This window comes from Vulpes lagopus, chromosome 2 (genome assembly GCF_018345385.1).
Source record: "Vulpes lagopus strain Blue_001 chromosome 2, ASM1834538v1, whole genome shotgun sequence".
Taxonomy (NCBI): domain Eukaryota; kingdom Metazoa; phylum Chordata; class Mammalia; order Carnivora; family Canidae; genus Vulpes; species Vulpes lagopus.
Window position 1 is genome coordinate 113950528 of NC_054825.1, and position 13581 is coordinate 113964108.

Here is a 13581-nt window from a genome sequence, read left to right on the forward strand (position 1 = left end):
ATATATTTAGGGAACTATTGAGTTGAAGGAAAAAGTTTGTAAGAAGGAGGGTTGAAGGAAATCCTAATCATTGGGAAAAATGTGTACCCAGTTGCCAGCAGAAGTGGTCTCCAGAGAAATGGGGATGGGAAAGGAGAAAAGGACTTTAACCTATTGCTTCCTACAGTTTTATAGAGTGACATTCAAATGACTTTTACACTTTGAATTTAAAAGTTAAACATTTTTTAACATTAAAGAAAACCCTCTCATGCAATGATGAAATAATAGGACTTTACTTGATCAAATATAGAGTTTACTATTTGAAAAAGAAGAAAAAAACACAAATTAACAAATTTGCTTTGAAAACTTTTTGGGTTGGTATTTAAAGGGTGAGGCAAAAACACCTACTCAAAATGTGATACTGAATTCGAGGTGAATTAAGGCTTTTTTTTCCCTTAAATCTGTAGGGTAAGGCCAATATTAGATTAAAGAGTTATTTAAAACAATTGAAATTCAGTCAGAAATTAATTTATTGAGGTAAATTTCTGTATTATGGAGTACTGGTAGTTTAAAAAATGAGCTAGAAGTGACATTGTGGCTTTATTTGTATTTATTTTATATAAAGTATATATTTTAAATCTGTTAGTGTTCTTCAGAAAAATTGAACTAATAGGAGGTGGATATAAATATAGATATAGATATAAATATGGAGATTTATTATGAGGAACTGGTTCATGTGAATATAGAAGCTGAGAAGTCCCATGATCTACCAACTGTAAGCTGGAGACCTAGGAAACCCAATGATGTAATTCAGTCTTAAACCTGAAGGCCTGAGAACCAGGGAGCAGATGGTGTAAATTTCAGTCCCAGGAAAGATATGAGATGTCCTATTGTATTCAATGAGGCAGGAAAAAAGAGGGTGAATTCCTCCTTTTTCTGCTAATAGCTCTATTCAGGCCCCCACTGGATTGGATGAGGCCCATCTACATGGGGGAAGCAATCTGTTGAGTCCAGTGATTCATATGCTAATCTCTTCTGGAAATACCCTTCCCAGACACACCCAGAATGTTTAATCTGGACACCATACTCAAGTTGACACTTAAAATTAAAGGTCACAACATGCAAGTTGGTAATTAGCAAATTAATAAATATGTGTTTTTTTATAAAAAGTTATTTTATATGGAAGGCTTAGATGCAGAGTGCTAGAACTAGTAAAACACAGCTAGATGCCAAATTAAAAAGTTTGCTTATTAGAATTTTTTTTTTATATTTTTTTATTCATTCATTAGAGACACAGAGAGAGACAGAGACACAGGCAGAAGGAGAAGTAGACTCCCCACAGGGAGCCCAATGTGGGACTCATCCCAGAACCTGGGGATCATACTCTGAGCCTAAGGCAGATGCTCAACCACTGAGCACGAGTCCCACTTAGTAGAATTTCATTGGAAGTAATCTATGCCTTTTAAAATAGAAAGGCTCCTGTATACATATATTTAAGTAATTTGGGGGTATTGATAGAAGTGTCAAGGAAAAGCCCGAGGGCACAAGAACTCTTGGAAAGAGAGAGTAGATGGGAGAAGTATTCATAAAAAGAAATAAGAAGTCAGAGAAAAGCCCTGCAAGCTGGTGCCTGAGTCCTGGTGTCAGAGGTAGTATATAAGGTCCTCAGTCCAGTCTCTTCATCTAGTTGCTGTTCCATTCTGAAGACAGAAGGGAGAATATAGGGAAAAAGAGGAGACATGAACATAACATGTCCCCCAACCCCTGCCAATTGCCAATTACCAATGCAGAGCAAAATAATATGTGCAGAACACACCCTCTTAGAACCCCAAGGTATGTTGAAATGAGTAGAATATTCACCGGCTACTTAGTGAGCACTTCCTATAGTGAGTATGTTAAGTGTTGAGGATTCCAGAATAGATGGTGTTCTTGCCCTGAGAGATCATCCAGCAGGATGGATGTTGATTTGAACATAAACCATTACACAGCAGTTTGAAAAGAGAGATGTTAGGCATATTTTTACCAAGTATAATTTGAACACTGAGCACAGGAATAAAGACCAAGCAAGTGCCTGGGGGTTTGGAAAGAGCTTCCTAGAAGAAGGAAACCTTGAGCTGGAACACGAAAGAAGAAGAGAGGTGTGAGAGTAGAGGATGCTGACAGGAAGGGGGGATAGGCTGGGAAAGAGCCCAGGCAAAGACAGGCAAGAGGGAGGAAGCCTGCTTCTGTAACAGGTGTAGACAAAACAGGGTGACTGGTGGGGAGTGGGGGGAGGGAAAAGGAGGGCAGAAGGCTGCAATGTATGTTGGGCTGTATTTGAAGGGCTTTGAGACTCACTTTGGAGTATTGTGTTCCACTGTCAGTGTCCTACTGAACTCTGACAGTGTGCATTTATTTATTTCTATTTAAAATTTGCCAACTTCATTCCAAATTTTTAATAGGGTCTTCATATGAGATGGGATTTGATGCAACATATAATTAGTCAACAGTAGAACAGGAAGTTAGGAACCACAATACAGAAAATAAAAAGTTACAGCCTTAATTTAAAGATTTAGACAAAGTAGAGCTGTCTAGGTTTGCAGAAAGTAATAACTTACCTCCCAGAAGTTGATTGATATGTTTTGCAATACTGTTAGTTTCAGCTACTTTTTAATACATTGACTAAACCTGGAAGAGAATAATTTTAAGCCAGATCTAGAAGTAGATTTACTTAAAAGGAAAAAGAAAATTCTAAGTTGTCGTTTTATATCCATTCTAAAAATATCTAGAACATTAGGATTAGAAACCTCTTTGAAAATAATGACTTCATTAAATGGGACTTCACTGATGAAAATTTTTCATAATCTCATCAGTTTTACTTTTTCTTAACAAATCATCTCCTCATGATATTGTAAACCAGTAATAAACATGGTATATTGGAGTTATGTTTATGATAATCAAGACAGATAAGCCCTTCCATTCAACTTCATCCATCTTGGAAACATTTTTTCGGTAGGAAATATCTCTGAAATCCCTAGTGCAAGGAACCATTCTAGGTACTGGGAACATGGCTTTGAACAAGATATTCCAAATTACTGCCAATTAGGAGTTTACGTTTTAGTGTGCAGAGAGAGACAATAAATATGAAAACAAAAAGAGTTTTTAGGGGACCAATAATTGCTCTAAGAGTCAGTGAAATGAATGACTGGGGCTAAGGTTAATAAATAAGAAAAGGCCTTTGTGTGGAGGTGATTATTAGAGTTAATGTGGGAAAAGCAGAGAACCCAAAGAGCAAAGACGGAAATAAATCTAATCAACAAAAAGAAAAGTAGATAGCTGAGTAATGAACCAGGTTTACTTGGAGGTAAGATCAGAGAGATGGGGTAGCCAGACCATGGAAGGCTTTGAAGGCAATGGGGAAGCTAGATTCTAGCTGGTAACAAGAATCTGAGTTTTTGCTAGGGTGTGGGTGACATAATTGGAGTCATGCTTTAGAAAAGACATTTGGCTATTTTGTGGGGATTGGGTGGGGAGGAAAAGTGGAAGCAAGAAAGCCAATGGGGAAACTGCTGTGGTGGCTCAAACAAGGATTGTCACTGTAGAAATTATGAGAAGTGGGAAGACTCAGGAAATGATTTGGATAGGCAAATTAGAACTATTGGTGCTCTGCCCATATCCCCTTGGCAGTTTCGGTTTCAGTGCATGCTGCAGGTTTCCTACTGCCTGGCCAGAATCCTAACTTCCTCACCTCTGCAGGGAACAACTCTGATGCATGTTCTACACCATCTTCTCAAAGGTCCCAGTGGGATCTGTCCATTTTCAGTAACTTTGTCCATTGTCAGTAATCCAGCTGTCCTTATCAGTAACCTATTCATCATCATCCACTAGATTGGCTTCCATCCTTTCTTCTCTTTCCCAGCCCCCACAAATGCCTCTTGGAATCACCTCCTATAAAAACAAAGTACTCCAATCCCTGTCCCAGGGTGGGTTTCTATTGTCAGTTCAAGACACTAATTGTAGTAATTCTAAATTTTCTGCCTCAAGTATATTTTCCCATCTACATTCAAGGCCCTACTTATGAATCTTCTTGGAGTAAATTATCTGGACCATCTTCAGCGAATGCATCTTTTAGTCAAACTAGTTGGACAGAAGGGGTATGAGAGCACCTGGCTCCAAGAGCCTCAGCAGACTAGGTTTGTTCCTTGCTGCTGACAAAATCCAAAGACAGAGAAATGAGTGGTGGTGAAACAATAAAGGAATTTATTTCAGTAAGGCCAACAGATTAGCATTTCAAAGACTATCTCCAAAGTGCCAAAAATACTTACAAGTTTAGGGCAGCCCGGGTGGCTCAGCGGTTTAGCACCACCTTCAGTCCAGGGCGTGATCCTGGAGACCCGGGATAGAGTCCCCACATCAGGCTCCCTGCATGGAGCCTGCTTCTCCCTCTGCCTGTGTCTCTCTCTCTCTCTCTGTCTCTCTCTCTCTCTCTCTCTGTCTCATAAATAAATAAAATCTTTAAAAAATACTTACAAGTTTATGTAAGGAAAATGGGGCAAAGGTTGGTGGGTATGTGCAGGTAGGCAATAAAAGTCAGGTCATCATTGTCATGGGTGGGGGGTCTTGATGACTCAGGGAAGTCCCTATTGCTTGAGGTGGTAGTTTCAGTTCCCATCAGGGAACACTTTGCCTACTCTTTTGCCGGAATTAAAATACAAGAAGGAAACAAGAACTCAATCAATTAGAAAATGTAGAGTGAGGTCAAAATGGGAGTAGTTGAAGTCCTCTTTCAAAGCCAGGGAAACATTAACTTGGAAGAAGAGGTAGAGTTTCTCTGCCATCTCTGTGCCTTGTAAAGCACCATATCCTGCCACAGTGGAGTCCTCTGGAATTTAGTGATGATCTCTGGTCACCAGGCTCTTAATTAATTCTCACTAAACTATTGTAATAGGGATTTGGGTTAAGTGTTCAAATATGGTGATTAACCATTGTAGTTTTCCTGGGACGGAGGGGGTTTCTCAGTGTTAAAACCTGCCAGTTACCTGGGACTCGTGGTTTTTTAACACTGAATTATTGGTCACTTTAAAGTGACCCGGATTTTTGGTATTTATCAAAGTTTCGGCCCTGGAGTAAGAAATACTTGAGTTCTCAATTCTGACCTGCCACTTATTGGCTTGGTTATCATGGGCAAATCCCTTAATCTTTCTATTCCTTCATTTCTTATTTATAGAGTTAACACTAGTACCAACATCATGGATCTGTAAAAATTAAATGAGATTATATGTAATAGGCAGAATAATGGCCTCCCAAAGATATCCACATCCTAATCCTCAGAATCTGAATATAATGTTACATGGCAAGAAGGAATTAAGGCTGCTAATCAGCTGACCTTGAGATAGAGGTATTTTTCCGGATCCTCTGGATGGGTCCCACGTATACACAAGTCTCCTTAAAGTAGAAAAGGAAGGTCAGAGTGATGCAATGTGAGAATTCTATCAACATTGCTAACTATGAAGACAGAGGAAGAAGCTACTAGCCAAGGAATGTGGGCAAACTCTAGAAGCTGGAAAGGGCAAGGAAATGGATCCTCCTCAGAGGCTGCAGAAAGGAACTGCTGCCCTGCCCACCCCTTGAGTTTGGCCCTGTGAAACCCTGTGAAACTAATCTTCAGAATGCTAAGGTATTGAATTTGTGTTGTTTTAAAGCTACTGAGTTTGTGGTCATCTGTTACAGTAGCTATAGAAAGCTAGACATGTAAAGCAGTGAACACATTTCTGACCCACAGCGTTGCTGGAATAATGTCAGCTAACTCGGTGTCTGTGTCAAGATTCACAGGAAGCATTTGACTTCTCTGCATTTTTCAGGGTGGACCAGGGCCAGGGCCAGGGCCAGGGCCAGGGCCAGGGTGCCAGCTTCTCCCACTTTATTCGTTATCACCTTTCTCAATCATTAACTCCTGAATAAATTATTTTTTGGATGCCTCAGGCCAGATATATTTTTCCTTTGAACCTTTAGCATTGTGTATACATCTATTATGCTTACTTGTCTTGTTTTACTTTGTTTCAGTTATTTGTGAATTTATTTTAATAATCCTTCTTAGTTTGGAAACAAGTTGAACATGAGGACAGTTTTCACTAGCTTTTCTATTCCCAGGAGAGTATCAATTTTCATAAAATAAGTAATTATTGGGATCCCTGGGTGGCGCAGCGGTTTGGCGCCTGCCTTTAGCCCAGGGCGCGATCCTGGAGACCCAGGATCGAATCCCACATCGGGCTCCTGGTGCATGGAGCCTGCTTCTCCCTCTGCCTGTGTCTCTGCCTCTCTCTCTCTCTCTCTGTGACTATCATAAATAAATAAAAATTTAAAAAAAAAATTAAAAAAAAATAAATAAGTAATTATTATTAAGTAATAAATATAGGGAAAGAGGAAATGAAGAAAAGCAGTTTTCTAATGTGACCTGAAAATTCCAGTCATATACACTCACACGTCAATGGCAAAACTTGGTTTGCAAGGGAGACAGAAAGAAATTGCTCTCTAGCTAGTGTGGTTTTGTGTTCATCTAAAATTCTAAAGGAAGAAGAGAAGACTTAATATTGAGGAACAAATTAGTAGTTTCTCCCTCTACTCATTTTAAGAATAATTTGAGCCAATTAAAAGTTATCTATAATTATGGGTTTAGAAAGCTGTTAGGGAACAAAATGCCCCCAAAGGCATGGTAAACTAAAAATACGGTAAATTTTCTCATCCTGAAAGTCTGCTTGAATTAAAAAAAATAATTCCTTAGATAAGGAAAGAAAAAATTATTCCTTGATTTTCAGTTTCATAGAATTTGAACCCATAAATCTTACAACTATTATAACTAGAATATATTTGGCTACCCTGGGCCAAAATTTTTAAGAGCTTAAGCCAAGTTAGGTCAGTTTTGTAGAGTCTGCCCTTCAGAACTTCCTCATTTTTGAATTCCTGGCTTTAATGGCAAACAGAGTGAAGAAGAAAAACAGCAAAAGAAATGTGTGCCATGTTTGTGGGGAGGAGAGAGGTGGGTATACAGAGTTCTGAGTATAATTACAAATATATATTAACTCAAGTTCTGGGTGGATTTTTGATGTCTCACTGGTCGGACCATCAAGATTTTTTAGGAAGAAGAAATAAACACAAAATTCTAAACTGCGTTAATCTCCTGGAAATGTTATTATTTTTACTTGGGCTTTTCTCCAGTGTTGTAAGTCTTTCAACTAATGTAGCAGCCTCACAGTACATGTTTAAGTTACTTTAGAATATGGATGGGTTGCCTTTTCTCCTAAATGAGTCAGGCATTATAAGCAGAGAGGATAGATCTAGATAGAGACTGAGTATAGGTATAGAGACAGAAACAGAGAGACAGAGACATGGGAGGCTCCTCTCACTCAACTTGTACCAAATAGAATTTTCAAAACTTGAACATATTCACAACTTTTTTTTTCTCACCTACGAGGTCCAAGATAACCTTCCAGGGCACATCTTTAAGTTATTAATGTTGAAATGGATAATTCCACAGTATATTATGAACTAAAGACCAAGTAAAATCAGTATGGTCTGAAAGAAAGTTCTTAACACACTTTGCTATTTTCTGAGATTGCTAGTTTTGGGGGATGGTTGGCTGTGGGCAAGGATAATGTGGAACATTAGATGGAAATATAGTTGTGGAATTTTAATAAACTGCCAGTCTGCTAATAATATGCTTTTGTTCAAACCATTTTTTAAATTTGGCAGTTATTCATAAATCTTAGTCCAGAAAAAGAGTGCAAATTTTTCTTAGGAAGATGTGTACAGCATTTGGAGAATAAAGAAAAGACAGACCTTCAAACCTTCACACCTTCCAGAAAGAGACCTTATTCAGCACTAAACTACTAAATTTCTACTTCTTGAGAGGTTGCTGGAATCCTTTGGGATTCAAAGCCACAATTAGAGGAACAATTGGAAATAATAGAGTCATGTTTGAATAGTATTATAAGTACTCCAAGTGGTAGATTTTAGGTGGCTGTTAATATTTTTGGAATACTAAATAGTCCTTAAGAGTGCAATACTTGTTTCCTCCCGTATTTGAATGTTATTTTGATACAAATACAAAAATGAAAGAAAAAAAGCACAACCTCAAATGTACAAATTCCTTTAACTTCTGAATATATAATTTTATCACTATCGATAAAATTTCAGAGCGGTGAAGACTAGGGACATTTTAGAATTTAGAGGGACCATGTATAATATTTGGCAAAAGCTTCATATGCTTCGTGACATATATTTATCTTATCTTTCCCCTCCTGCTAAAGATACACTTTGCATAATTGCTCTGCATAATTGCATAATTCTGCCTCAGGCTATTTAGTCTAATGAGGGATTTTTGGCCTTCTACTAACTGGTCTCAAAGAACTATTGTCCTTCCCCTATTCCTCCCACCCTTTGAATCCAAGTCCAAAATAAATGAATGGTAACAAGTTTCCTTCACTGCTTTTTAGTGTAGAATTTCAGTTCAGGAAAAGTTCTGTTCAAGAATGAATTCCAGCAGTGTTCCTCATGCCAGCAGGCAGCATAAAAGTCTTGGAGTATGGAAGTAAGCCAGAGTAAATGCTGCTCTATTTGAGTGAAGAATCATGATAACCTATGATTATGATTCTTAATGCAAACTTCATGGCCATCTTTCCTTAAGAGCTTAAATAGCATTGATGGATGAAAACTTAAAGGAGAAATCATCCCAACTGTGATTTTTATAGACTATTCAAACGCAAAATATGGAGGAAAGTCTAAGAGAGAAAGCCTTCTTTGGTTGTGGAACAGTGGTTGAACTACCGAGGTGGTCAGGCTGAAAGGTTTTAGAGTGGATATATGTGGGAGCATAAAGAGAGGGAGCACAGGCAAGCTTTTCTGGGATAGACTTTACTCTTGGAGGTGAAAAGCAGTCTTGAGGACCCGCCTGGAGAGGCAGTCATATACCACTTCCCCCTTGGAGATGGCCAGGCCTTCCTGGAAGCCCTGGCCTCACCCATGTGGAGCTAGGCTGTGTAACCCACTGTTTCAGGGGCTGGGAGGTGCAATCCTACTTAGGGTCATGTGAATGATATATTCAGTTCCTCATGCACTCACTCTGAATTTTCCTTCTCCATTCCACAAACTGGAGTTGTCTGATACCTAGAATCTGATTAGTCACATCCTTACTTAAAACTCCTCAGTGGTAGATTGTCTCTTAACATAAAGACCAAAGTTATTTTACCAAAGTTATTTCACCCCAGACTTGCTCTCTTTCTCCTCACTAGCCACAGTTATGGCTTCCACATTCACATTTAGGGCAAGCTCCTTCCTGTCGTGCCTCCTTTGTAGGCAGTTTGCTATATTCTCTTCACCTCCATCCTTCCTGCCCCCACCACCCTTCTCATCTGGCTGCCTCCTACTTATCCTTCTCATCTGAACTCAAAAGTCATTTCCCCCCAAGAGCCCTTCTTTGAGCCTCTACACCAGGTTTGGCCCCTTCTCTCTTAGCTCCTCTTGTACACTCTCACTGCACTCACTCTTCATCCCCATTTGTAGCACTCACTACAGTTGTAGTTGATTGTTTATTTAACATCTTTTTCCATTGCTAGATTATAAACTCAATGGTGACATCAAATATGTCAGTGAATTGCTCTATTTCCCATACTTAACATAGCATTTGGCGCATTGTAGATTTTTTATATATATATTTCTTGAATGAATAAATAAATAAATGATTAGTCAGCAAATGACCAACTTGAAAGTTGAATGGCTGATGGGTCTGATTCTCTTATACACACTTCCCCACTCCCCAGGATGTGGGGCAGGCCAGCAGGAGACAGGTGCAGTTGATGAGTCCCATAGGGCATAGCACAGTGAGAGTGAGGGAGGACAGGTGGGGAATGGGGGCTGATAAGCTCTTTTCTTAGAGGCAGGAGGGTCAGAGATCATATAGCAAAAACCATATCTTGAAGAAGAGTGAGGGCTTTGGATCCATTGGTGAGCAAGGCCTGTAGTGGATGCTGAGGGACATACCGAATGAAGCAAAGAGCCAAAGATGCTGAAATGGACAGAATGAGTCAGAACAGGCAAAATGAAGGCCCTCTCTGTAGCTCCAGATATAAGATGCCAAAGCCTAGGGATACTTTTGGCTTCCATTCACATTTTCATGAGTGAAATGTTCATTTAAAGGAACCAGTCTAGGTGGCAAAGGTAGTATTTACCCAACTTTTCAAATATACTTCCGCATTTCCTCATCTGAAACCTCTAGAGTCCCATGAGTTTGAAATTTAGAATTTTTTTGAATTTTAGAAAGGGGATAGTTGGGGCACATATTAAGTACTACCCCTGGTGAGTTCTAAAACAACACTTGTTATCAAACACATTAATAGTCATGCAGAGAAATGTATGAATATGCACAGTGAGTGGGATAAAGAAACAGGCCAAGAGCTTCAAATCAATTCAGGTCAGATTTTGCTGCCAGATGAGATACAAAAATACATTTCAGATTTTTTTGAGTTTGGAAGTTCTGGATGGGGGATTGTGGCCCTGGTACAAAGCATTGTGTGCTCCTGTACCCTCTTAATTCCTTTTTGACTGATTCTCAGCAGCAGGGGAGGAGTTGCCCTGGCCTGCTAACTCAGGTTCCTCAATTTTAAAAAAATATATTTTTTTAAGTAATCTGCATACCCAACATAACGTTCAAACTCACAAACCCCAGAAATGAAAAACTGCATACTCCACCATTTGAGCCAGCCAGGCACCCCAGGGGTTCCTCTATTCTGCAAGGAAATCCCCTGAGTCTTCCCTCTTTGCCTAGAAGGAAACTCGGCCATTCCTTGCCTTTTTCTTATGCTACTAAGAGATGGCTTTCAGTCTACAATCCTTATTCAATATCTGCTGTGTTCAAGGCTTAATCGGGAAATAGAAAAATAAGCAGAAGATGGGTTGTTTAGGTTTATATTCTTTAGGTAATCCTTCTCTAGTTTGGACATTTCACCTGAATTCTATGTCTTGTTTCCAACATTACAGGTCTGCTCAGCATCAAAAACAAACTGATTATCCTCCTTCAATCTAAAATCACACAAAAATCAAAATCTACTATTTATCTTAATATCCTTATTACCACCCATTAAATGTCCTAAGCTACAATCAAGTTTCATTTCTCTCTTATCATACGAGGCATTCGTCATCTCAGCTGGTTTGGTCTAGTCTTTTCTCTTTCCCTTATTTTATGCTCTTTCTTATCCATCAGTCTCCTTCTTGCTTACCTTAGTCATTTTTCAATAATGTATTTTTGAAAGGTGTTATTTGTTTATTGATGAGAGGCACAGAGAAAAATGCAGAGACACAGGCAGAGGAAGAAGCAGGCTCCTTGTGGGGAGCCCGATGCAGGACTCGATCCCAGGGCTCCAGGATCATGCCCTGACCCAAAGACAGATGCTCAACCACTGAGCCACTTAAGTGCCCTATAATAATGTATTTTTTAACCTACCATTTGCTTTAAAAGTTCTCACTGTATTTTAAAAATTTCAGCATCATGAAAATAAAGGCTGAGGAACTATCCAGATTAAAAACTACTAAAGGGACAGAAAAATGAAATGCAATACATAATCCTGGATTTGGTCCTACACAAGAAAAAAATTGTCATCATATAAAGGTCATTATTACAACATTGGCAAAACTGGAATAGATAAAAGGATTACATCAGCGTTTCCTTAATTTGACAACTATAGTATGGTAATGAAAAGGAATGCCCTTATTTTTTAAAAATGCACACTGAATTATTAAGGGGTAAAGGCCTTAATGTGTGAACGTATTCTCAACTAGCTCAGAAAAAAAATAGAATGTATGTACATACACATGAGTATGTATACATCTGTATATAGGTGCATGTGTATACAGATAAACATGCATATCCATATCTGTATGTCTGTATATGTCTACATAAATAATATCTATGCTGTATATGGAGAGAGAACATTAAGTAAAAGTGGCAAAATAGTTACAATGAATAATTCTGGATACAGAATATATAGAGTTCTTTGTACTATTCTTGCAACATTTATGTAAGTTTATCATAGAGTTCTTTGTACTATTCTTGCAACATTTATGTAAGTTTGAAATTATTTAAAAATCCAGTTTTTAAATATTAAACTTGCATTACTGTTATCCAAACAAACTATTCTAACACACACACACACAATTTCATCAGCTTCCCACTGCCCATATGAAGAAATTTTTAAGCTCCTTAGCATCAGACACAGGGACCTTCTATAATCTGGTCCCAATTTAATTTTTCTGCCTTATTCCTTACTTTCCCTGAAATGATCACTATCTATTCCCTCTCCTGTTTTGTTTTGTTCTAAGATTTTATATTATTTATTTGAGAGAGAGCAGGAGTTTGGCCAGGGGGAGAGGGACAGGGAGAAGCTGACTCTCCAGAGAGCAGGGAGCCCGACTCGGGGCTCGATCAGAGGACCCCAAGATCAGGACCTGAGCTGAGGACAGATGTTTAACTGACTGGGCCACCCAGGCACCCGTGGTCCTTCTCCTGGGTTTTGTTTCTGCTGTCAGAGGGAGGGTACATTGTATACACTTCCTACTCCTCTGCTGTGACCTCTTATAAATGAGAACAAGCTCAGGAGTCACTTCCTCTGTAATAGCCTTTATTTATGTCTTACTTAATGATCTTTCCAGTGGTAAATGGGCAGATTTTCCTCAGTTTTTGGCCTAAACTATGAAGTGGAGGCAACAATAGGCACAATTAGGGACATAAAGATATTTTGCCTATTCCAAAGACTGTCTAATAACTCAGAATAAGTAATTTGCTAGGAGTTGGTGGTTTGAATTTGTGGCAAGAATAAGAGTTTGGGAGTCAAACTCGGGTTGTAATCCTAACTCCACTATTGATAACTGTCTGAGTTGACTCTATGAGTCTCAAGTTTTCATCAGCCAAAAGGGCAGCGGAAATCATGGCAGACATGGACAAACAGGGTGGTTGCAGGGTCTGTAGCTTTGGAACCTTCGTGAGATGTGAGGATTGAGGATTACATGCAGTGACATAAGTATATGTAAAGCACAAAAAGAACCTGGCTTTGCTGGACACCTGCCAATTTGTAGTTCAATCATCCTGAGCTTCAAGGAAAGAACAGACTGATAATTTGACTATGGTCCTTACATTGATGTATCAATGGGTGGTGGACTGTAAGGGCCAGTGCTGTCCTTCCAAGGATGCATGCAGTCCTTGTGTGCCTGACCTCAGTTGTGGGTAATGAAGGCTCTGGCAATTGTGTGTGCTCTCTCTCTCTCTCTCTCTCTCTCTCTCTCTCTCTCTCTCTCTCTCTCTCTCTCTCTCTCTCTCTCTCTCTCTCTCTCTCTCTCTCTCTCTCTCTCTCTCTCTCTCTCTCTCTCTCTCTCTCTCTCTCTCTCTCTCTCTCAAATAAATAAATAAAATCTTTTTTTTAAATACTATGCAGATATCCTAACTCATTTACTTCTAAAACTGTGTGAATTTGTGTTGGTATGGATTCTCCAAGAAGCAGATGCCAATTCAGAATTAAATGTGCAAGAAATTTATTAAACTATATGCCTATGTCAGAGAATGAGAAGCGAAAATGAAGG

At 39.0% G+C, this 13581-nt stretch overlaps 1 protein-coding gene across 10 annotated transcripts in view; it reads right to left on the reverse strand.

The window, feature by feature from the left end:
* Positions 1–13581, reverse strand: part of WDR27 (WD repeat domain 27) — a 238367-nt gene that overhangs the window by 181699 nt on the left and 43087 nt on the right. For 2 of the 10 annotated variants that reach the window (XM_041743603.1, XM_041743600.1), the window contains one exon: positions 5345–5403. The exons of the other annotated variants lie outside the window; for them this stretch is intronic. The gene's annotated coding sequence lies outside the window, so the exon portion shown is untranslated. The remainder of the gene's footprint in view (positions 1–5344; positions 5404–13581) is intronic. 10 annotated transcript variants of the gene reach the window in all.